The 23,366-nt window shown below is 38.0% G+C and overlaps 1 long non-coding RNA gene across 1 annotated transcript; it reads left to right on the forward strand.

Annotated features, from left to right (window-relative positions):
- Nucleotides 1-14,017: 14,017 nt before the first annotated feature.
- LOC122312856 lies at nucleotides 14,018-16,416 on the forward strand. Its single transcript, XR_006243219.1, has 2 exons — nucleotides 14,018-14,348; nucleotides 15,015-16,416. It is a non-coding gene; the product is annotated as an uncharacterized LOC122312856 (long non-coding RNA).
- The last annotated feature ends 6,950 nt before the right edge of the window (nucleotides 16,417-23,366 follow it).

Below are 23,366 nucleotides of genomic sequence, written 5' to 3' on the forward strand. Positions count from 1 at the left end.
AACTTATGCATCAATGGTGGGTAGCATAATCATTTGTATGAGGTAATAAAGTATTAGGATCCATAAGTGTTGTTCAATAGTTTTTGATGGAGTGAAGATTTAAGCAGTATAGCCTGTCTTGAGGTTTATTTGTGATATGCGATTGAAGGAATTAGAAGTTTTAATACTAGAGTTTTAAGGGTACAAGCAGGTGGGTGAGTTACCAAGAGCGTTTCGATTATGTCTAAGTGGGGTCAATGGTAATTTATAGTGCTGCCCAGACCGCCACCGTCCGGCCACCGTGGCTTACACCACCCACCCAGTTTTATTCCCCTCCGACCGGTGAACTTCCCCACCAAGTTTCACCTTCATCTGAGCCATCGTTAGCCGCCACGAGCTCCTCCAAGCCACACAGTTTTTGGGCCATTTCGCCTCTGTCATTCCACCTCTGGCCACCATTTCTTCATCACTTCATCACCTACCTCTTGTCGTCCTAAACCACTTATTTTCAGCTCTGATCCGTTGCCGGAGCAGCTCCCACGAGCTCATCTTTGTTTTGCCATTTTTTCGCCTCCACCGCCATTTCCTCCTCCACCCACGGCCCATTCTCAGTTCCACTAGTTTCATAAACACCTCTAGGCCATTCCCTATCAATTCCAAGTCTTGGTTTGTCTCCGTTCAAAAGTGGGTATTTTACAACCCACGACCACAATGTATTTTACACTGTTATTTTGCTTTTTCTCTGCCGTTTGTAGTTCCTTGATCCTTCGAAAATTATTATATAGCGCTGTAAGTATTTTCCAAACTCTACTTTAGATTTAAATATATTATTTCTTTTACAATAAATTCAATGGCTGGTTGGTTATTCATGACTGAGTTCGAGGAGTCAGGGGTCTGGTGGATTTGAGGACGGAGTTGTTTGATTATTGTTGATATTGTGATTTGTTGGATAAATTTTGTCTTAAGGTGTACATTGCATGGTGCATTCATGTGCATGTATTAAATTGAAAAAAACTAGTTTTATTTGTGTAAATGAATTTTCGGGTGCATGTGTATCACGACCCTAAGCCGGGATAAGGTATTATCTCGGTAGAGCTCCTTTGGTCATTCGGGAGTGGATAATACTGAGTGACATCGGGGTTATCGCTGGGCGATGACCGGATCGCACGATACGGTAACGCTGTCATGTCGACTCCGTGGTCCCTAGGCTGGCGGGGACTAGAGGATGGCCTGGTCCAGGTACGGTGTCACATGTGTAGTCGTTACCTGTGGTGTGACATAGAAGCCAGAGTGTGCGGATGATCCCTAGAGGAGATCATGGTGCATGTAATATTGGAACGGGTTTTGGATATTGGATACGGGCCATTTTCTAGAAAAATGGCAAGGTTTTGTTTGAGGTTATTGTGATCTATTTTCTAGAAAAATGGTAGTTTCCTTGGTTTGGGCCATTATCTGGGATAATGATAAGGACTTATTTTAAATGATATGTTTTGGGCCAAAATGGGATTTTTGGTGGGCGTGGAAAAATGTGGATTTATGGGACATGTGCATTTGACATCATTTCATGCATATTGTTGAGTTTAATATATTTTTATCTTGTGGCGTTTAGATCATTACTTATCTGCCGTATCATTTTGGTACCGTAGATTTTGATATAGATGTTGAGGATGAGGAGGAGGCTGAGCCCGAAGAGGCGGCTCCACCCGAGTTTGAGTTGGAGTTGTTTATGTTAAAAAAATATCTCTACTAGTTTTTATGCCCTGTATTTTAGTTTTGAAACAATATTTGAGACTCATAATATTTTATTATGTGTGATTTAAACGGGTTTATATTAAACAAAAATTCTGGTATTTAGTTATAAGATTTTTATTATCCACTGCGCTATTTTATTTATACACTTGTTGTATGTACACACACTTGGCACTCGTCGATGGGATGTGTGACTCGTGTTGTCATCATCCCGACGCCTCGATTTTCACGTGTCCATACGTGGGAGTTGGGGGTGTCACATTTGAAACATTGTTTTTGGTACTGTACCGTACCGGCCAGTACATTTCATACCGGTCACTGGTCCAGTACAGGTATAGTACCTTTTTCGTACCGATTGAAATACCAGCCTATGGGCCTAGATTTTGCTTGTACCGGCCTATGTACCGGCTGACATTTCGGCCTTTATCTTTATCTTTTTTATTTTTTTATTTATTTTTATTTTTTCAAATTTTAATCTCATTTTCTAACCTCCAATTCATACTAGACTATTTATAATTTATATATACATATATTTTCATGTATAATTTATTCATATATAGACTATTATTTTGAAATATAATTTATATATATATTTATATATAAATGTTGAGGAGGAGGAGGTGGCTGAGCCCGAGGAGGCGGCTCCGCTCGAGTTTTGAGTTGGAGTTGCTTATGTTAAAAAAAATATCTCTACTAGTTTTTATGCCCTGCATTTTAGTTTTGAAACAATATTTGAGACTCATAATATTTTATTATGTGTGATTTAAACGGGTTTATATTAAACAAAAATTCTGGTATTTAGTTATAAGATTTTTATTATCCACTGCGCTATTTTATTTGTACACTTGTTGCATGTACACACACTTGGCACTCGTCGATGGGATGTGTGACCCGTGTTGTCATCATCCCGACGTCTCGATTTCTATATGTCTGTACGTGGGAGTTGGGAGCGTCACATTTGAAACATTGTTTTTGGTACTGTACCATACCGGCCAGTACATTCCATACCGGTCACTGGTCCAGTACAGGTATAGTACCTTTTTCGTACCGATTGAAATACCAGCCTACGGGCCTAGATTTCGGCTTGTATCGGCCTACGTACCGGCCGGCATTTCGGCCTTTATCTTTTTTTTTTTTTTTTCATTTTTTCAAATTTTAATCTCATTTTTTAACCTCCAATTCATACTAGACTATTTATAATTTATATATACATATATTTTCATGTATAATTTATTCATATATAGACTATTATTTTGAAATATAATTTATATATATATTTATAGATAAATGTTGAGGAGGAGGAGGAGGAGGCTGAGCCCGAGGAGGCGGCTCCGCCCGAGTTTTGAGTTGAAGTTGTTTATGTTAAAAAAATATCTCTACTAGTTTTTATGCCCTGTATTTTAGTTTTGAAACAATATTTGAGACTCATAATATTTTATTATGTGTGATTTAAACGGGTTTATATTAAACAAAAATTCTGGTATTTAGTTATAAGATTTTTATTATCCATTGCGCTATTTTATTTGTACACTTGTTGCATGTACACATACTTGGCACTTGTTGATGGGATGTGTGACCCGTGTTGTCATCATCCCGACGCCTCGATTTCCACTTGTCCGTACGTGGGAGTTGGGGGCGTCACATTTGAAACATTATTTTTGGTACTGTACCGTACCGGCCAGTACATTCCATACCGGTCACTGGTCCAGTACAGGTATAGTACCTTTTTCGTACCGATTGAAATACCAGCCTACGGGCCTAGATTTCAGCTTGTACCGGCCTACGTACCGGCCGACATTTCGGCCTTTATCTTTTTTTTTTTTTCATTTTTTCAAATTTTAATCTCATTTTTTAACCTCCAATTCATCCTAGACCATTTATAATTTATATATACATATATTTTCATGTATAATTTATTCATATATAGACTATTATTTTGAAATATAATTTATATATATATTTATAGATAAATGTTGAGGAGGAGGAGGAGGAGGCTGAGCCCGAGGAGGCGGCTCCGCCCGAGTTTTGAGTTGAAGTTGTTTATGTTAAAAAAATATCTCTACTAGTTTTTATGCCCTGTATTTTAGTTTTGAAACAATATTTGAGACTCATAATATTTTATTATGTGTGATTTAAACGGGTTTATATTAAACAAAAATTCTGGTATTTAGTTATAAGATTTTTATTATCCATTGCGCTATTTTATTTGTACACTTGTTGCATGTACACATACTTGGCACTCGTTGATGGGATGTGTGACCCGTGTTGTCATCATCCCGACGCCTCGATTTCCACTTGTACGTACGTGGGAGTTGGGGGCGTCACATTTGAAACATTATTTTTGGTACTGTACCGTACCGGCCAGTACATTCCATACCGGTCACTGGTCCAGTACAGGTATAGTACCTTTTTCGTACCGATTGAAATACCAGCCTACGGGCCTAGATTTCAGCTTGTACCGGCCTACGTACCGGCCGACATTTCGGCCTTTATCTTTTTTTTTTTTTCATTTTTTCAAATTTTAATCTCATTTTTTAACCTCCAATTCATCCTAGACCATTTATAATTTATATATACATATATTTTCATGTATAATTTATTCATATATAGACTATTATTTTGAAATATAATTTATATATATATTTATATATAAATTATTTATATATCGACTATCCCCGAAATGGACACGAAACGGTACAGAAATATTTTGTTCCAGTGGCTTGACCGGTACGACATCTAGTACAGTATTCAAAACATTAGTTTGAGATGCTAATAAGCCCAAATCTAATTTTTCTTGGCCCAATCAAATTTTCAGAGTTTAAAAGGTTGGATAGTAATGTCATAACAAGGAGGTGAAAATTAATAGAATGTGGAAGTGATTTAGTCAAGTGATTAAACACAATACTAGATATTGGATAAAAAAGGGTTTGAATGCCAATTTAGGGTTTGGGGAAACCATTTAGGGTTTCGATTTCAACCAAGTTTTTGAGATTTCAATTGGATTCCAACCATTTAGGATTTCATTAGAGTTGAAACCCTCTTTGATCTAGTTCAATTTGGTTGATCAAATGAAAAAGGTTTTGCTTAGGTGACATGATCTTACACCTTGATTTCCTTCATAAATCCATCTAATGGTTCCTCTTTATGCTGAGTGTCTGATACTATTCACTATGTGTGGCTAAGATCTTGCCAAGTATTCAAATAAAACTTCTCTAACCTAATTTGGACATTCCATATTGTGGTTTTGAAAACACTACACTTAGTACGCTTATCAAGATTATTATTCACTCCAAAAAAATGCATAATAAACTTAGTATTGAAATATCCTAAATATTCATATTAACTTACAGTGAAAATGATTTACCAAAACTCAACCTCAAAGTGCCCAAAAAGTAAATTCACAGTTTCGAACAAGTGTTTTGTTCGAGATTATAAAAAAGAGTTATTGCTCCATAAAATCCTAAATATTCAACTGAGTCTAGTGGCGTAGACCATAACATATTCTGACACTTCTAACTACCTCAAACAATTAAAATCACATTTCTAACACCAGAGTGAGTGATAACACTGATTATGTTGACAAACTAAAACTTTTGCGATTAGTCAATGTTTTCACAAGGTTCTTTAAGTCTATAGAAATTTTACCATTGAATTTCTACCAGGCTATTACACTTTGTGACCCATGGCCATCCCTTGAAAGCACAGATCCGCCACTGAGCCGCCACCTTTAGCACCACCTTGATCATCTGAAAATTATATTTCACTACTGTAAGTAATTTTTTAAAGAATTTCTTGAGATTTAAATATATTTTTTGCATTAACATTTTTTCTGCAATCTGGTTGATTGTGCCAGTCTTTGAGTTCGAGGAGAATGAGGGTCAGGTTAGATTGGATGATGGGATGGTCTATTGAATTGAATTATGCTTGGGTGTTTTCATGTTATGTTTGGTGTCATGAATTTCACTGCATTATGGCATGCATATTCATGGGTTGTAAATGAAAACTGAGTTTTCATGTGAGAAAGGATTTTGGGTATGTTTGTAATGTATGAATTGAAAGGATTAAGAGAGAGGAAAAAGGAGATGTAGGAATGGTGGTAAGCAAGGAAGGTGGTAGAGTCCCACCTACAATGCTCATGGTAGGGATGGTGGTAAGCATAGATGGTGGTCGTCTTGCCTGCTATTCCTGCCTATAGTGGGAGCTGTAGGGATGGTGATAAGTAGGGATGGTGGTAGTCTTGCCTGTGATTTTCGTTCATAGTGCACACTATAGGGATGGTGGTAGTCCTGCTTGTGATTCCTGTCTACAATGATTTGATAAATGGATAAGTTGGGCCATTTTTTGAGAAAATGGTGGTTTATGATTAAATGGATACTAGGACCATTTTTTAGGAAAATTGGGGTTTATATTTAGGCCATTTTTTGGGAAAATGGCTAATGCTATTCATTGGCGTATTTTGGGTTAAATGAGATTTTTGGTGTGCATTGGAAATTGATCATTTTTACGGAAAATGATGGTTTTGGTCACATGTTTGTTTCATCTGGTGCATGCATACATGTTGGTTGCATGAATATATTTTTATCTCTTGCGTTGTTTGGTTGGTTACTTATTGAGTCTCATAATCTCATGTCGTATTCAATACCATACTGTTCCGTTTTCTAGAATCGTAGATTTTGATGCAGAGGAAGATGTTAAGTATGAGGGATCGGCTTTGCTGGAGGAGTGACATGTGGTCACTTTGCATCATGGGTTATGTATCACTTTTTGGTTATGTAAATATCGGTTTTTACTCTACTTTCGCTAGATAACTGTATGATTTTCTGTAATGCTTTTATTTTGGGTAGTCTTATATTTAAAACTCTGATACTTAATTGACTTCTTATTTATCAGTTGCGATTTTATTGTATATGTTGCAACACACTTTGAGCACTTATCGTTGGGGTGTGTGACTAATGTTATCATCTTGAAGTCACGATTTATACATTTCTATACGCAGGAGTAGGGGGCGTCACAAGACATATGCCAACCTATTAGCTGCCTTAAATCTTTGTTAGCACATGGCCTCTAGGAAACGTGTGGGTAAAGTTTTTACTACCGCTCACTTGGGAAAAGGAAGGTGGGTGCTGCCAGGACAGCTGAGGAGGCCCTGCCTCCTTAAGTCTTTAGAAAACAGCTGCTAAGAAGTGTGTGGGGGGAAGGAACCATGATTTCTACATAGAAGAAGCAAAGGTAGGAGCTGTCACAGTTGGCTGAGAGGTAGTCAAAATGATATTCGTGAAGGTGTAGCCTTGGGAATGCATGCTAAAAGAATAACTACAGCTCTCCCCACGAAGGGAGGCGAGACTTGCTGAATTTGACTAAGGGTGCACCAAGAAGTGAGTTAGAGCTCAACGCCGATATAATTATTGCTTATAGGCTAGTATCATACACCCTAGCGGGTTCACATGCACGAAGCATGAGGCACGATGGGACAGTTTCTTGGGATGAAAGCAATAGAATTCCAAACTACATAGCATAAAAAGCCTTATCGAGGTATGATCAAACTCACAGAATCTTAAGGCAAGAAAAACACTTTCTAAATAGGAATTGACTTGAGTGTCGGAGGGTCTGACTTGAGTGTCGAAGGGTCCCCTGACCACCCCGAGCTCCCTCTTCATTTGTGTGTGTGCTTGTCCTATGATACACCTCCTAGCTATCGAAGGAGTCCTCATGATGCGTACAAAACACGTCGTAACAAATACTATGTTTTTAACTTCTTTTTTCCCCCTCACTCTATAGGGTTCAGAAGCGTTATTGGATCAATTATTTTAATTTGTATTCGACAATTAAAAACAATAATAATTGATTAAAAAAAAGCCAACACATAACGATTGATTGCTTCACGTTTTTAAAGCTTGTTTTGCTAGTAGATCGAGAAAAAATATACATCAGTATAACAGCCATGAACCTCGATGTAAACATCAACTTGCATATTGCAATAATTAATTGGCTGAATTTTGTAAGTACAGATGACACTCTTGGGTTTACATGCAACAAACTTGTTCTGAAATGAATGATTAGAAACAATAATTATGAAGAAAAGGTCAATTGAAGAATTAATATTATGATTTTTTAGAGAGAGATTTTAGAGATAGATGGTCTGGGGTGATTTTTTTTTTTTTTTTTTGCAATTATGAGGCTCTTTTCTTTTGCTTTGTTTTGGAAATTTCGAGGATCTCGGATTTCCTTTTTAGGGTGTTTATGCTCCTAGGGTTGGTTCTTGATGGCGTGCCCTGCCCCTCTGATGGCCATGCCTTTGGCAGGGAACGCCGTTCCTGGTGCTTCCTTGAATAACTCTTATGCTTAGGCGGTCTCAAAAAATGTAGAGAATTCATCCTTCAATTTCCGGTGGATATAGATGGGGAGTTGGGTTTTATTTTTTCGGAACCAGAGATGGTCAAGGCTGCGGAAGATTTTAAGTTCGCTCTGGTGATGAAATTCATGTGTGTTAGGCCTTCCATTGATACTATCGTCTGCATGTGGTGAAAAAATGGGACATGTTAGATATTCCACAAATCAGTTTCATCGACGACTATCATGTTTTGATCCACATGAAAAATGAACGTGATTTTGTTCATGGTTGGGCACGCGAAGGAAGAACTTTGGAGGGGAATTCCTTTTGGTTGTTTAAATGGACTCAAAACTTTGATCTAAAGAAGGAGTCTTCTCTGGCTCCTTAATGGATATTCTTGCCAGGATTACCAATGCACTTATATAGACGGGACCAAATCCTTGCAACTCGGTTTGGCCTTTACCTTGGCACTGACAATGCAACCATAAATAGGACAAGAGCAACATGGGCTAGAATTTGTGTGGAGTTGGATTTAACCATGGAGCCGGTGAAAGGTTTTCCTATAGTGGTCTCTCCAAGGACTTGCATATGGCAGGAAGCTAAATATGAAAAACTGGGATTTTATTGTAAGAAGTGCTTTCGACAAGGGCATACCACTATTGTCTGTAGGGTGGGTGAGAAGCGGAAGGAAGAAGGAAAACCGAAAGAAGAAAGAGTTTGGAAAGCGTCTAAAATGGTGGGCGAGCCTTCGGGCACTAAGGAGGCAAAGGTTGCTAGGGAACAGAAGGTGGTTGAAGGAGTAACTAATCACACAAAAAGGAAGCAAAGTGATGTTGTTCTCTCTGGAAATAGTGAGCAAGTTGATGAAATTGGTGATGTAGCAGAAAACAAGGTGGTTGAAAGCCTAGGTCTGGTTGACCCCTGTGCAAATATGTTGGGGGATCAAGTTGGTGAAACTATCATTGGTGAAGCATGGGTTCCTGATCAAGATGCACTTCCCGGTGATGGAAAACAAGTTGTGTCTAGTGATGAAGAATGTGAAGAAGTTTGGCATGATGAAGAACATATAGCTGCTTAGCCCAGTGAAGTCATAGTGCGGACGGAAACAGGGGTGCTTTTGGAAACCCCTCATAAGGAATTACATTCAGGAAATCATCAACGGGAGCTAACTCTTGACTATTCATTGGCTCAAGAGGAAGTTGAAATTACCTTAATGCTGGGGAAAGAAAAAGTTTATGATTCCAATGGGGACGCTCGGTCTGCTGGAAAAACAATCTTGGTGGAGGACAAGGCATTGAGGAAATCACAACATGTTCACACCCGAGCTCAAAAATTGAATTTATGACTGACATAATTTTCTTCTAGAATATCAGAGGTTTGGGTCGTTCCAGGAGCAGGTTTAAGATGTTAATAAACAAGAAGGGTGCTAACTTGGTGGGTATTGCAGATCCATTTGTTGGAGCTGACCGTATGGTTTCTCTGGGCAGTTACTTGAACTTCAATAACTTCAGTTCTAATGAAGAGCAAGGTAGAAAGTTGTGGATCTTTTGGAAAGAGGCTACTGTGTTTCAGGTATTTTTCTGTATGTCTCAATCGATTACTGGTTGGTTTAACTTGATCAATATGCAGGTTCTTTTCACTTTTGTGTATGCTAAATGTACTTACATGGAAAGAAGGGATTTATGGAAGGAATTGGAGGAGAGGTAGTTAACAGATACGCCGTGGATGGTATTGGGTGACTTTAATGCTATTCGCATGGATTTAGAAAGAATTGGTGGCATTCCTTAGCCTTCGATATCCATGTTTGATTTTAATGAATGTCTTTATAGTTGTGATTTATTTGATCTTTCCGGTGGTGGTAGAACTATGTTTTGGTGCAATGGGCAGAGCGGGGTGACGAGAAGCTGGGCAAAATTGGATAGAGTGGTCACTAACAATGCCTTTTCAGATCAGTTTGTGTCATCACAATTAGTTTATTTGAGTAACAAGTCTTCGGATCATTACCCAATGGTGATTTATCTGGATAGGCCATTTTATAAATATGGTCAAGTTCCTTTCCGGTTTCTTAATATGTGGTGCTCGCATAAGAGTTTTTTATCTTATGTGAATGAGGCTTGGCATAGGCAAGATTCAACATTGGGCCTTTTAAAACTTGCTATTAGATTGAAAAGGACTAAGCTAGCTTTACAAGGTTGGAATAAAAATGTTTTTGGGCGTGTTGAAGGGAATATTAGAGCCTTTGAGGGAAGGTTGGATTTTCTGGATACTTAATTATAATTGGGATATTTGGAAGAGCTTGAAGTTGATTATTTGGTGACTAAAATCGAGATTGATGCCCGGGAAAAAAGAGAAGCTATTCGGTTATGGCAAATAGCTAAGAAGAAATGGATTACGGAAGGTGATCAAAATACAAAGTTTTTTCACTCAGTCACTAACTAGAGACGGAAATAGGGGTGTATTTCTCGTATGGGTCTTTCGGATGGTAGGATCTTGGGAATTGCGAAAGATGTTCATTCTGAAGACTCTCAATACTTTCAGGAATTTTTGAAGACACCTACGGAAGTGGAAAATGGGGATTTATCGACGCTCATTGATAAATCCATCTCTGATGAGGAGAATAATATGGTATGTTTAGAACCATTCGAGGAAGAAGTTAAAGAAGTGATCTTTTCCATTCCTAAACAAAGCAGCCTAGGGTTTGATGGATTTGGGTCCTTTTTTTTTTTTTTTAAATGTTGAGCTGAGATGTTATAAAAGAGGATGTTATTGAGGCGGCTAGAGAATTTTTTGGGGGCTTGCCTTTGCCCAGGTTTTATTCGTCTTCCTTTATTGTTTTAATTCTGAAAATTCCTAATCCTTGGAGCTTTGATAAATTCAGGCCAAGTAGTTTGTGCTATGTGGCGTATAAGGCCTTCTCCAAAATTATTGTTACTCATTTGACAAGGGTTATTCATGAGCTGGTCTCTCATGAACAAGGTGCTTTTGTACCAGGGAGAAACATTTTTGAAAATATTACTCTCGCTCAGGAAATGGTATACTTTGAACAAAACAATTCTGGGTGGTAATGTGATGATTAAGATTGATATGTCCAAGGTGTATGATAGGGTTGATTGGGGTTTTCTTCTGAATGTGCTTCATGCTTTTGGTTTTTCAAATAAATTTTGCAAGTTAATTGGGGAATGTGTAAAATCACCGTGATTTTTCGTAATGATGAATGAGACTTTTAAAGGTTTTTTTTAGTCATCTCTGGGCCAACAATAAGGGGATCCTTTATCGCCCTATTTGTTTATTATTATGGAGGAAGTTTTGACTAGATTACTTAAGAAAAATTTTGAGGATGGACGGATTGGAAAATATAATCACCCCGTTAGGGCTCCCATGATTTTGCACTTGCTGTATGCAGATGATATTTTGATTTTTACTAATGGTGGGAAGAAATCTATTAAAAGCCTTGTTAGTATGCTTGCTACTTATGAAAAATGGCCTCGTCAGCAAGTTAGCAAAGAAAAATTGGCGTTATTTCCTTCCAAGCTTATCTCTCAAACTTGTAAGCGTGGGTTGTCGTGGCTTACGGGCTTTAAGGAAGGAAAATTTCCAGTGACTTATTTTGGTGCCCCTTTGGTATCGTGAAGATTGACTTCTCGGAGTCTTGAGTCTTTAGTTGATGAAATTAGGAAAAATGTGGCTGGGTGGAAATTGAAATTGTTGTCTCAAGGAGGTCGTTTGATTTTATTACGTCATATACTGTCTAGTATGCCTATTCATCTTATTTCGGTGCTGAATATTCTAGTGGCTATAATCTCTCATATTAATTCCATTTTGGCTAATTTTTTTTTATGGGGGGATGTGGATGGTAAAAAAAAAAGTGCATTGGCGAGATTGGTTGAAAGTTTGTAAACCAATCCAGGAATGGGGTTTGGGAGTGTGAGATGTTAAGGAAGTTCAACGTTCTCTTCACATGAAATTTTCAATCCGTCTTCTAACATCTAGGAGTATGTGGGCTGATATCTTTAGAGCTAAATATTTTAAAGACGGTCATATTATGCAATATCTTTGGCGGCCCTCTGATTCTTGGTTTTGGAGGTCAGTTTTATCTACTGTGCCAGAGGTGATGGATAATGTCCAAGTTCTGATGAGGGGTGGCAATTCCTCCTTCTGGTATGATCGTTGGCTAGCTTTGGGGCCTCTTTATGTGAGAGTGATGGAAATTCAGAATAAGAAACTATGTATTCAAGATTGTTGGGTTGATCAGACCTGGGATGTAGAATTGTTGAAGGTGCTAGTAGGCGGTTCTGTTACTGATGAAATTATTCAGACCAGGTTTATTAGTTGAAGGGCCATATGTGTGTATTTGGAAGCCATCTTTAGATGGGAATTTCTCCACCACATCTGCTTAGGAGATGACTCGAAAGAAAGGAGATTTGTTTCCTTGGAATAATTGGCTTTGGCACCGCATATTACCGAAGAGGATATCTATGTGCGTTCGGAAGGCTTGGTTTAATGGGCTACCTGTGGATGATAGGGTGTAGAACAAATGTGTTTTACTTGCATCGGCTAGTGATTGTTGCAACTTATCGGGAAATCATTGATCATGTGTTAGCCATGGGCCAATTTGCAAAAGAGGTTTAGGATTGTGCTAGCCATCTTCTGGGAATTCCTTGCATGCAACAACGGTCTTGGAAGGCATGAATGATTACTTGGTTTACTTGTGCAGGAAAAGCTTCGATTACTGGTGTTCTTATAGGTATCATGCCTTGCCTGATTACTTGGAGCTGGTGGAAAAGAAGACGTACGGCGCATATGAAGGGTGTGAATGAGAGCATTGATCAAGTTTGGAGGTTGTTAAAGGTGTGGTTGAGCCTTTTTTGTGGGTGAAATCATTAATACTTGTCTGTTATCTATGTATGACTATCATATTTTAGAAGAATTTCAATTACAAGTCCCTATTGTTGGCTCGAGACAGCATAAGATAGTGGCTTGGTCAAAGGCCCCAACGGGGTGGATGAAGTTGAATTGTGATGGCAGTTGCCGTAACAACCTAGGGAGCACGAGTGGAGGGGGCATTCTTAGAGATGTGGACGAATAATTGGGCTGAGTTAAAGGCTATTATAGAGGGGCTTCGATTATGTAAAAGATTGTCGTGCTTTAGATTGGTTATCAAAAGTGACTCTAAAATTATTGTGGATTGGATCTGAGCTAGAAAATGTACATTGTGGTATTTATAGGATTGTTGGGAAGTGCTAATGTCCGAACTTCAAGGGGTTACGTTCAGAGGGATCCATCAATTCCGTAAGGCGAATCAAGCTGTAGATTTTCTTGCTAAACAAGGTGAGTTAGGCTATAATTCTACTTATGATAACTATGACCAACTGCCCAGAATGTTAAAGCGCATTGTTAGGATTGATAAAGTGGGTCTCCCACCCATTCGTCCTTAATGGGTGTGTGGTTCGGTTTGGTGTTTATTCTTTATAGGCTTGTTTAGATTTTTGTGTTTTTTTTTATAGGTCTGTTTAGTTTCTTTGGTTTGGTTTGGTCTTTTTATTTTGGTTTGGATACAAGGGATGGTTTTAGTGCCCTATTTGCAAATCCCTAGTGTCTGTCTTGTTATCACGGTATTTTTTCGCCATAATTGAGGTCTATTAATAAAATTAGGATGGGACAACTATTAGACATGTGGCCTTCGGCTCTTCTTAAAAAAAAAAAAAGAATTAATATTGTACTTAATTAATTAAGAAGTAGATGAGAGAAAATTAAAGGATGCCGGTTTCTTAAACATTTCGTACTCCAAGAAAAAATATTATATATTTATATTTCATATTTTTGGTCGTATTTATATTTCATATTAATTTCTTATATATCATGAATTTATCAGGAGTCTTCATAATTATTTAATTTGGTTGAGTTTATTATATAAATATATATAGATATATATTTGTTTGATTTCTCCTTTTTGAGCCTTAACTATCCAACCTGGCTTGACTTGGGTTTACCTGATTAGCAGCTCAACCGTGTATGTGTTGAGGGAGGTAGGTAGCAGCTACCTTCTCCGTCCCTTCCTTCACAGGTCAATTAAAAGCATTGCTAGCTCTTCATCACCTCGACATACGATCAAGACAGATCAAATGAGTTCTTCCGACCCGCAGGGGCCAACTCCTTTCGCCGGAGACGTCGGCGCAATCAAGTTATGTTTGATGGAGACACATCCAGGTCCAGGGGAATCACCTCAACAACCTAAAACTGCGGATTCTCCAGACCGCAGCCAAGAAAGTACTGGCTGCGTGGAGGACTGGTACGTTCGTTCTTCACTCGATTTCTCTTAATTTCTTTATCGTTCCGTCCGCGAGTCGTCGTTGACCCGCAGAGACCGTTGACTATATCCCAGATCAATCTGGCCTGGCTTGTTTTCCTGCATGGTTTGTACGCGCTACTCAACTCCACCCCCTCACTCCCGGCGCATGGCAAACTAATTAAGTGCGCATACCGGGGGCCGGAGCTGCGCCAGCCGGTTGCCTACCTACCGCTAGGTATCTCTTATAAGATCGATACTCTCAGTCGAAAGCTGAGAATATCATGGGAGACTGAACATGGAATATTGATACTTAATATACCTTTTGCGCATTTTTAAAAAAAAAAAAAAATACTTCAACAAAATAAAAATTACATGAGATCATACTAATTTGTCGTTTTTTTTTTAATTATAAATATAGAAAGGATATATATTTGTGAATCAAGTTTCAAACTGCATGCAGCTTAAGATGCAGAAGCAAAAGTCTTTGTGTGTGGTACGGTACTGGACGGGCAAGCCATCATAATTAATCTATATAAATATATATGTTTCTGATCTCGATAATTATTAGTATGTTGTCTAAATATTCTCCTTATTAAGAACGACACTGCCTACTAATTATCACATTTTCTTATTTTAGAGATGATTTGAATGTTAATTATTGCGCAGGTTGGATATTTTCTGTTGCTGCTGCCTCTTCAAAGCCTGCTTCTGATTGATGATCAGAACCATATTATTGTGTATGAATTGAAGGGCGCTGATCGAATATATATTTGCCACGAAGAGATTTCAGAATTTCCTATCTCTTTCAATTGTCTGCGTTTTCGTTCTAAATATATAATATATATGGACTAATTTGTTTATGTTCGTTTAATGGGAAGCTGCTTCGATGTCGACTGTACGTGATCATGAGTTTCATTTGAATTCAGTTAACAAGGAAGGGGAGGAAGGAGAAAGGGTTAGTGGCCTTATTAACATTCAAACCAAGGAGTGGAAGAAAGAGAGAGTCAATCAGATGTTTAAAGAGGATGAAGCTGAAGTCATTTGCTGCTTGCCAATTAGCAAACTGGGAGCTGAAGACAGGTTGATACGGGGATATACAAAGGATGGAATTTTCACTGTGAGAAGCGCATATTATGTGGATTTGCTTAGAAAGAGGAGAGCTCAGGGAGAAACCTCGACAAAATTGGTACATGATGAGAGCTGGAAACACATTTGGGGAATGAAAGTGGCAGGGGTGGTAAAAATGTTTCTATGGAAGGCAGGAAATAACATCTTGCCTACTAAGGATAACCGCCTAAAAAAAGGAATATTAAATAACCCCTGCTGCCCCATATGCTTGTCCAAGGAGGAATCAGTTACTCATTTGCTCTGGAATTGCCCTACTTCAAATGATGTGTGGTCTGTGGACCAAAGCCCCGTGCAAAAATGGAATTCAGAAGAACTAGATTTTATGAAACTTTGGTAAAAGTTTCAGAGTAGTTTGGGCCAAGCAGACCTCGAATGGGTTGCAATAACTATGCGTAGCCTTTGGTTGCGAAGGAATAAATACATATATGAAGAGGCTTTCCAAAGTCCGGGCAAGGTTGCTGAACTGGCTAGGATCAGTATAGAAGAATTTCATGCAGCAAATGATTTGGGAAGAACTCAAAGCAGCCCAGAAACTGGTGGGAGGAGGCCGAAGAAATGAAGGAAACCACCTGATGACTACGTGAAGATTAATTGGGATGCAGCTTTAAACAAGCATACAAGGACTACGGGGATTGGCATCATTCTGAGAGATGGTAGAGGTGAAGTTCTACTCTCTGCTTGTGAGAAGAAAGAGATGGTGGTACTGGAACCAGTTCTGGCCGAGTGCTATTCTCTTTGGAAGGCAATAGAGGTTTGTAATGCCTTAAACATCAGAAAGGTTGTAATAGAAGGGGATGCTCTTACAGTTGTTAATGCGGTAAATAATATATATGGACTAATTTGTTTATGTTCGTTTAATTATAGGAAGCTGCTTCGATGTCGCCTGTACGTACGTGACCATGAGTTTCATTTGAATTCAATATGTCTCCTTTTTCTGCTCTTTCTTAATTTTTATCAATGTCAACTGTATGCGAATACTTCAAAAGTAAATCTCTGTCAACTTAATTAAGTCGATCGGTTGGGCTCAACTTTTTAATTAATTAAAAAAAAAAAAGAAAAGAAAGAAAAAGACTCAAACTACTTCAAACTTTGACTCTGTCAACTCAGTACCCCTCAAATCCAACATTTTTCTGTGAGTAATTTTATTTTATTTTTTCCTTCTAATTTATTCTTTTCAAGACACCAGATTTTTTAATAATTATTTTAAAATATAGACTTGTGTCTTGTACGCGTCTGTATAGCCTATATGTGATGCTTGGATATATACATACATATATGCATTTTTTGTTTTAACCAGCAATTAATGCCAATGCACTGATCACAAATATTGTTACTCGATCAGAAAACAAGTAAATTAAATATCCCACATGATCATGTACGTACGTACAATAGGATGGATGGATGTTCTTTATTAATATACCCTAATGCATGCATGCATGCCGTAGCAGTACAACATGAAGAATTAAATATATTGATACAAATATATGCACAAGTTGTATGCTAAACTCTCTAAATACCGATTTAGTTGTGAGGAGATATCCTACCTAGGGCACATAATTTCTCCCTATGGTGTTTGGACACCAGAGAAATTACAAGCCATCAAGGATTGGCCCCTTCCTAGGTCTATCAAAGCCTTATGAGGATTTTTAGGGCCAATTAGGTACTATAGAATGTTTATTAAGGGCTATGAGGGGATTGCAGGCCTGCTGACCAAAATGTTAGAGAAAGACTGTTTTCAAAGGAGTAAGGATGCCAAAGTGACTTTTCACAAGTTGAAGGAAGCTATCTCTACCCCCCCAGTACTTGCATTACGAGATTTTGCGTCACATTTTACCATTATGTGCTTCAGCTACGGCCATTAGGGATGTTTTAATGCAACAAGGGAGGCTTATTGCGCATTTAAGCCAAGCACTCAAGGGAAGGACTCTACACCTATCCACCTACGAGAAGGAACTTTTTACTTTGGTGACGACTGTAGTGAAATGGAGGCCCTATTTCTAGGGGGAACCTTTAAAATTAAAACCAATTAGCAAAGCCTAAAACACCTTCTAGATCAAAGAGTGGGAACCCCGATGCAGCATAAGTGGGTTTCTAAACTACTTGGCTATGACTTTGTAGTGGAATACAAGAAGGGAATTGAGAACCAAGTTTTGAATGCCTTATATTAGAGGGACCAGATTTAGGAAGAGACATGTATGTGAATTTCATTCCCAGAAGTAGATTGGCTAGAAGACCTTAAGGTTGCCACATTGTTGACCCTAAGGCACAAGCTCTAATTTCCCTCTTCAAGGAAAATAAACTGGGTCTTGAATACACAATGAGGTTAGATCAACTCCTAGACAAATAGAGGTTGTACATTCCTCAAAATGATGGGTTAAAGACTCGGCTACTTGAGCTAGGCCACAATAGCTTGTGGGGGGCTCACTTGAGGTTCGATAAGACCATACAAAGAGTAAGAATAGATTCTTACTGACTTGGTCTCAAGAGTGAAATCAAGTAGTTTATCAAAGGTTGTGACCTCTGTCAAAGGGTTTAAGTCCTCCAACACTCTCCTAAATGGGTTATTACAACCTCTTCCAATGTCCACTCAGCCATGGACTCATATAACCATGGACTTCATGGCGGGTCTCCTTAACTCTAAGGGATTTAATAGCCTGTGGGTGGTTGTTAACAAGCTCACGAAGTATAGTCACATAACCCCTCTCAAACACCTATACACTTCACAGGACATAGCCAATTTATTCATCAAACATATATTCCAATTACATGGTCTTCCGCTTTCAATAGTCTCAGATAGATGCAAAACATTCACTAGCAATTTTTGGCAAGGGTTGTTGAATTTACAAGGGGTTTAGATGGCCTTGAGTATAGCCTATCACCCTTAAACTGATGGGACGATAGAGGTTGCAAACAAGACACTTGAAAATTTTGTGAGGTGCTTCTCAGGAGACAGACAGAGGGACTAGGTATCTTGGATACCACTAGTAGAGTGGTGGTACAACTCTATTCCCCACTTATCAACCAAACTATCCCCATTTGAAGAATTATATGGGTACCCCCCTCCCCAATGGTTAGAATATATACCTGGCATTACTAGGGTAGTTGCTATTGAAGTGCACCTCCAGAATCGTGACAAGATCTCCCAACTGCTCCAACACAACTTGCAAAAAGCCCAAGATTGAATGAAAATGTATGCTAACTTAAGGAGGAAGGGAAGGGAATTTTCTGAGGGGGAGCGGGTATACCTAAGGCTCCAACCATACAAACAAGCCACGGTTGCCCTCCGTTGCAGCAACAAACTAGCCCCAAAATTCTTTAGGCCATTTAAGATATTACAAAGGGTAGGGAAGGTTGCATACCACTGAGATGCATAATCTCATGTGGTATTTGATACCGTTTTATGGAATTTTTTGATACAACGGAAGATGTTGAGCCTGAAGGATCAGTTCCGTTGGAGGAGTGACATATGGTCACTTTGGATCAGGGGTTATGTATCACTTCTTGGCTATGTAAATATCGGTTTTTTACTGTACATTTGCTGAATAACTGTATAATTTTCTGTAATACTTTTATTTTGGGTATTATATTTAAAATTTTAGTTTTACTTGACTTCTTTATTTATCTACTGCGATTGTATTGTTCAAGTTTCAAACACTTTGAACACTTATCATTGGGGTACATGATTGGTGTTGTCATCATTCTGATGTCACGATTCTTGCATTGTCGTACATGGGAGTTAGGAGTGTCATGGGTGGTATTAGAACAATTCGGCTCTGGATAAAATCACATGTCCCCGTAGGTGCAGTACTAGAAAATTTTAAAGATTTAGTTTGAACCTATTTTTATATATTTTAAATTTATATTAGTTAAGTTGATTTTTATTTTATTTAAATTGAAATTATGTTATTTTATTTAAGGAATTTATTTTATTTTATTTTGTTTTGTTTTATTTTATTTTGTTTTATTTTATTTTATTTTGTTTTGTTTTGTTTTGTCTGGAGTTGAAAAGTAGGTTAAGGGTTATGCTATAGCAGGAAGATGGTACAATTGAGAATGCCATTGTTAGGTATGAATATTTAGTGTAGTAGGCTTGAACTTTTATTGACTTGGTTCGCTTTTAAAAAATTGAGGCTTTAAGGGAACGACATGGTCTGGGTGATCTCTTTGGAGAGTAGGAACTAAAGTCACAACTGAGGAGGAAAATAGATTTAAATCACTTAGTATAATTGAGATCTTAGATTTTGTGGAGATATGAAATGAGGCTTTAGAATAGGAGGTTGTAAGTTCAACAAACTTTGAGAATAGATTTATGAGAATTTCACCAAAGGTTTAAGGTTTTGCAGACTCTTGGAATGATTGATTATCATTTTTTTTTTGGGAGTCAATTGTTTTACTATTGGATTTAAGTTCATTGATCTTGCGGAGTTTGGAAAATGATTCTTATATAGTATAAGGTTTTAGAATTGTAGACTTGAAGAATTAATTTATAATAAGATTTGAGTTTTTAGTTCCGCAGACTTGGTATACTAGCTTGATCTGTTCTAGAGATTGATTAGTCTATAACCATTAAAATGGGGTTGATCAGAGTCGAGTTATTGATGTAGGAATTTTCAATGAGAGTATTTCTCTATGAATTGAAGGTATTGATCTAGTTCAGAAAATGATTGTTATTAGCTCTAGCTTATGTTATTAGCTCGAGGTTATAGTGGTAGGTTTTAAGATTGATCCATATCAAATTTAAGGATAATAGTTGGCATAGATTCAGGAAATGATTTTTGTTAATTTTGAGGAATATGTGTGATACTTCATGGTTTTGGGAGACAAAGTATTTTCTACCAAAATGTGGTAAGAGTTCTCTGGTTAGTAGGAGCGTAGCTACGTTGTACTCGATGGTTTTATTTTGTGATATAATTAAGGATTTGAACCTTGTGCTGAACTTAAGGAATTAGTGGTGACTTGAAATTTTAAGATGATACTTATAATTGGTGATTAATCATTTGGTTGAACAAATTATGCTTATTGACGGTTAATTTTGGAAGTGGTTAAAGGTTACCAACTTGTAGAATACAATGAAGATTTATAAATTTTAGCATAGGAGTCGATTGGTTAGCACATTTTGTTATATGAAAATAATAATCATTGGAATTTACTCAGTGTTGTATTAATGTTTTTGTGGAAATGGAAATTTTAGATTACATGGCCGCCTTAGGAGTATTTGACAAGATGTGCCATTGGGAGACTAGTGTGAGTATGATGGAGTCGCCTATTGGAGTAGAAATGAGAGACCGGTACCCATAATTGTTTCGGCATCAGTGATGGTATGTTTATCTCAAATGTGTTTTAAGTTGTATCTTGTATTCTGTCTTAGCATTAATGTTTGACCTTACAAATTTTAAGGATGAAATTTTTTTTAAAGAGGAGGATGTGATACCCCTTATTTACGTATATTTTAATTAAGTAATTATTTATTTTATTTTATTATTGGTCCTTTTGTTTTAAAATTTATGATTTTTGTTGTATTATTTTATGATTTTTTTAAATTGTGAAATTTATTTCAACGTTTTTTTCTTGCTATTAGTTATTGTCTATTATTTAAATTGTTCTTTATTTTAAATTATTTCATTGTTGGATTTACTATTTTATTTTATGTAGTAACTATGTTTTTAATTTAAGTTATTGTTTTAAAACCTTTTCATTGGATCAGTTTTGAGACCTAAATTGAAAAGACTAGATCTCATTTCTATCCTTTTCATTTTCTTTTTCCTCTTTTCTGTTTTTCCTGTTTTCTTTTTCTTTTTCATTTTTCTTCTTTTTTTCCCTCCTCCCCTACTCTCTTGCGTGACACCCTCTCTCCTTCTCTCACGTCGTGCACCCCTTTCAGCCCACCTAGCCCCATCATGCGCCACCACTGGCGACACCACCTAGCCCACGACCTCCCCCACCCTCCGGCGGCCTCACCAACCCTAGCCACCACCCCCAGCCACCACCCCCAGGCCCCCTCTTTCTCTTGCCTGACCTTGTATAGCCCGATAATGCTATATAATCACTACATTGCCATGTGCTGCCCAACGACGCTACCACCACCAACAGCTTCCTTTCTTGCCAACCATCATCCTCCACGAAGCTCAGTATTTAACTCTCTGCTGTTTGCTCCCATGAAGCCCACCATGGCCCAAGGTTTTTCTTTCCTTCTACTGCCGTCTGTAGTTGCCTGGCCACTGCATGCACCACCACCATTAGCTCTCCCTCTCCTTGGCAAGTCTCCCCTAGCCTCCCCACCTCGAGCCAAGCCTCCACCTTCTCTCACTCTTCCTCACTCTCCTCTCTTCCTCCAAGTCGGCCAATCTCCTCCATGCGTCACCAGCCACGGCCACCAGCTACCACCATCAACTCCACCGACCTCCATAAGCCCCTCTATGACCAACTCAAGCCTCCCGTAGGTCCTCTTCGAATTTTCAACTTTGTGACCCATGGCCATCCCTTGAAAGCACAGATTTGCCACTGCGCCGCCACCTTTAGCACCAGCTTGATCCTCAGAAAATTATATTTCACTACTGTAAGTAATTTTTCAAAGAATTTCTTGAGATTTAAATATATTTTTTGCACTAACATATTTTCTGTAGTCTGGTTGGTTATACTGGTCTTTGAGTTTGAGGAGAATGGGGGTCGGGTTAGATTAGAGGATGAGTTGGTCTATTGAATTGAATTGTGCTTGGGTGTTTTTATGTTGTGTTTGGTGTCATGAATCTCATTGTATTATGGCATGCATATTCATGGGTTGTAAATGAAAATTGAGTTTTCAGGTGGGAAATGATTTTGGGTATGTGTGTAATGAATGATTTGAAAGGATTAAGAGAGAGGAAAAAGGAATTGTAGGGATAGTAGTAAGCAAGGACGGTGGTAGTCCCGCCTGCTATTCGTGCCTATAGTGGGAGCTGTAGGGATAGTGATAGTCTCGCCTGTAATTTTTGCCCACAGTACACATAGTAGGGGGATGATGGTAGTCCCCCATGTGATTCATGCCTACAGTGATTTGATAAATGGATAAGTTGGGCAATTTTTTGGAAAAATTGTGGTTTATATTTAAATGGATACGAGGACCATTTTTTGGAAAAATGATAGTTTATGTTTAGGCCATTTTCTGCAAAAATGGCTAATGTATTCATTGGCGTGTTTTGGGTTAAATGAGATTTTCTGCAGTTTAATTGTTATGCTGGTCTTTGAGTCTGAGGAGAATGGGGGTCGGGTTGGATTAGAGGATGGGTTGGTCTATTGAATTGAATTATGCTTGGGTGTTTTTATCTTGTGTTTGGTGTCATGAATCTCATTGTATTATGGCATGCATATTCGTGGGTTGTAAATGAAAATTGAGTTTTCAGGTGGGAAATGATTTTGGGTATGTGTGTAATGAATGATTTGAAAGGATTAAGAGAGAGGAAAAAGGAACTATAGGGATGGTAGTAAGCAAGGATGGTGGTAATCCCGCCTGCTATTCCTGCCTATAGTGGGAGCTGTAAAGATAGTAGTAGTCTCGCCTGTAATTTCTGCCCACGTGTACATGGTAGGGGATGGTGGTAGTTCTCCATGTGATTCATGCCTACAATGATTTGATAAATGGATATGTTGGGCAATGTTTTGGAAAAATTGTGGTTTATATTTAAATAGATACGAGGACCATTTTTTGGAAAAATGGTGGTTTATGTTTTGGCCATTTTTTACAAAAATGGCTAATGGTATTCATTGGCGTGTTTTGGGTTAAATGAGATTTTTGGCGTGTATTGGAAATTGATCATTTTTAGGGAAAATGATGGTTTGGTCACATGTTTGTTTCATCTGGTGCATGCATACATGTTGGTTGTATGAATGTATTTTTATTTCATGGGCTGTTTA

The sequence above is a fragment of the Carya illinoinensis genome, chromosome 6, assembly GCF_018687715.1.
Source record: "Carya illinoinensis cultivar Pawnee chromosome 6, C.illinoinensisPawnee_v1, whole genome shotgun sequence".
NCBI classification, from domain to species: Eukaryota; Viridiplantae; Streptophyta; class Magnoliopsida; order Fagales; family Juglandaceae; genus Carya; species Carya illinoinensis.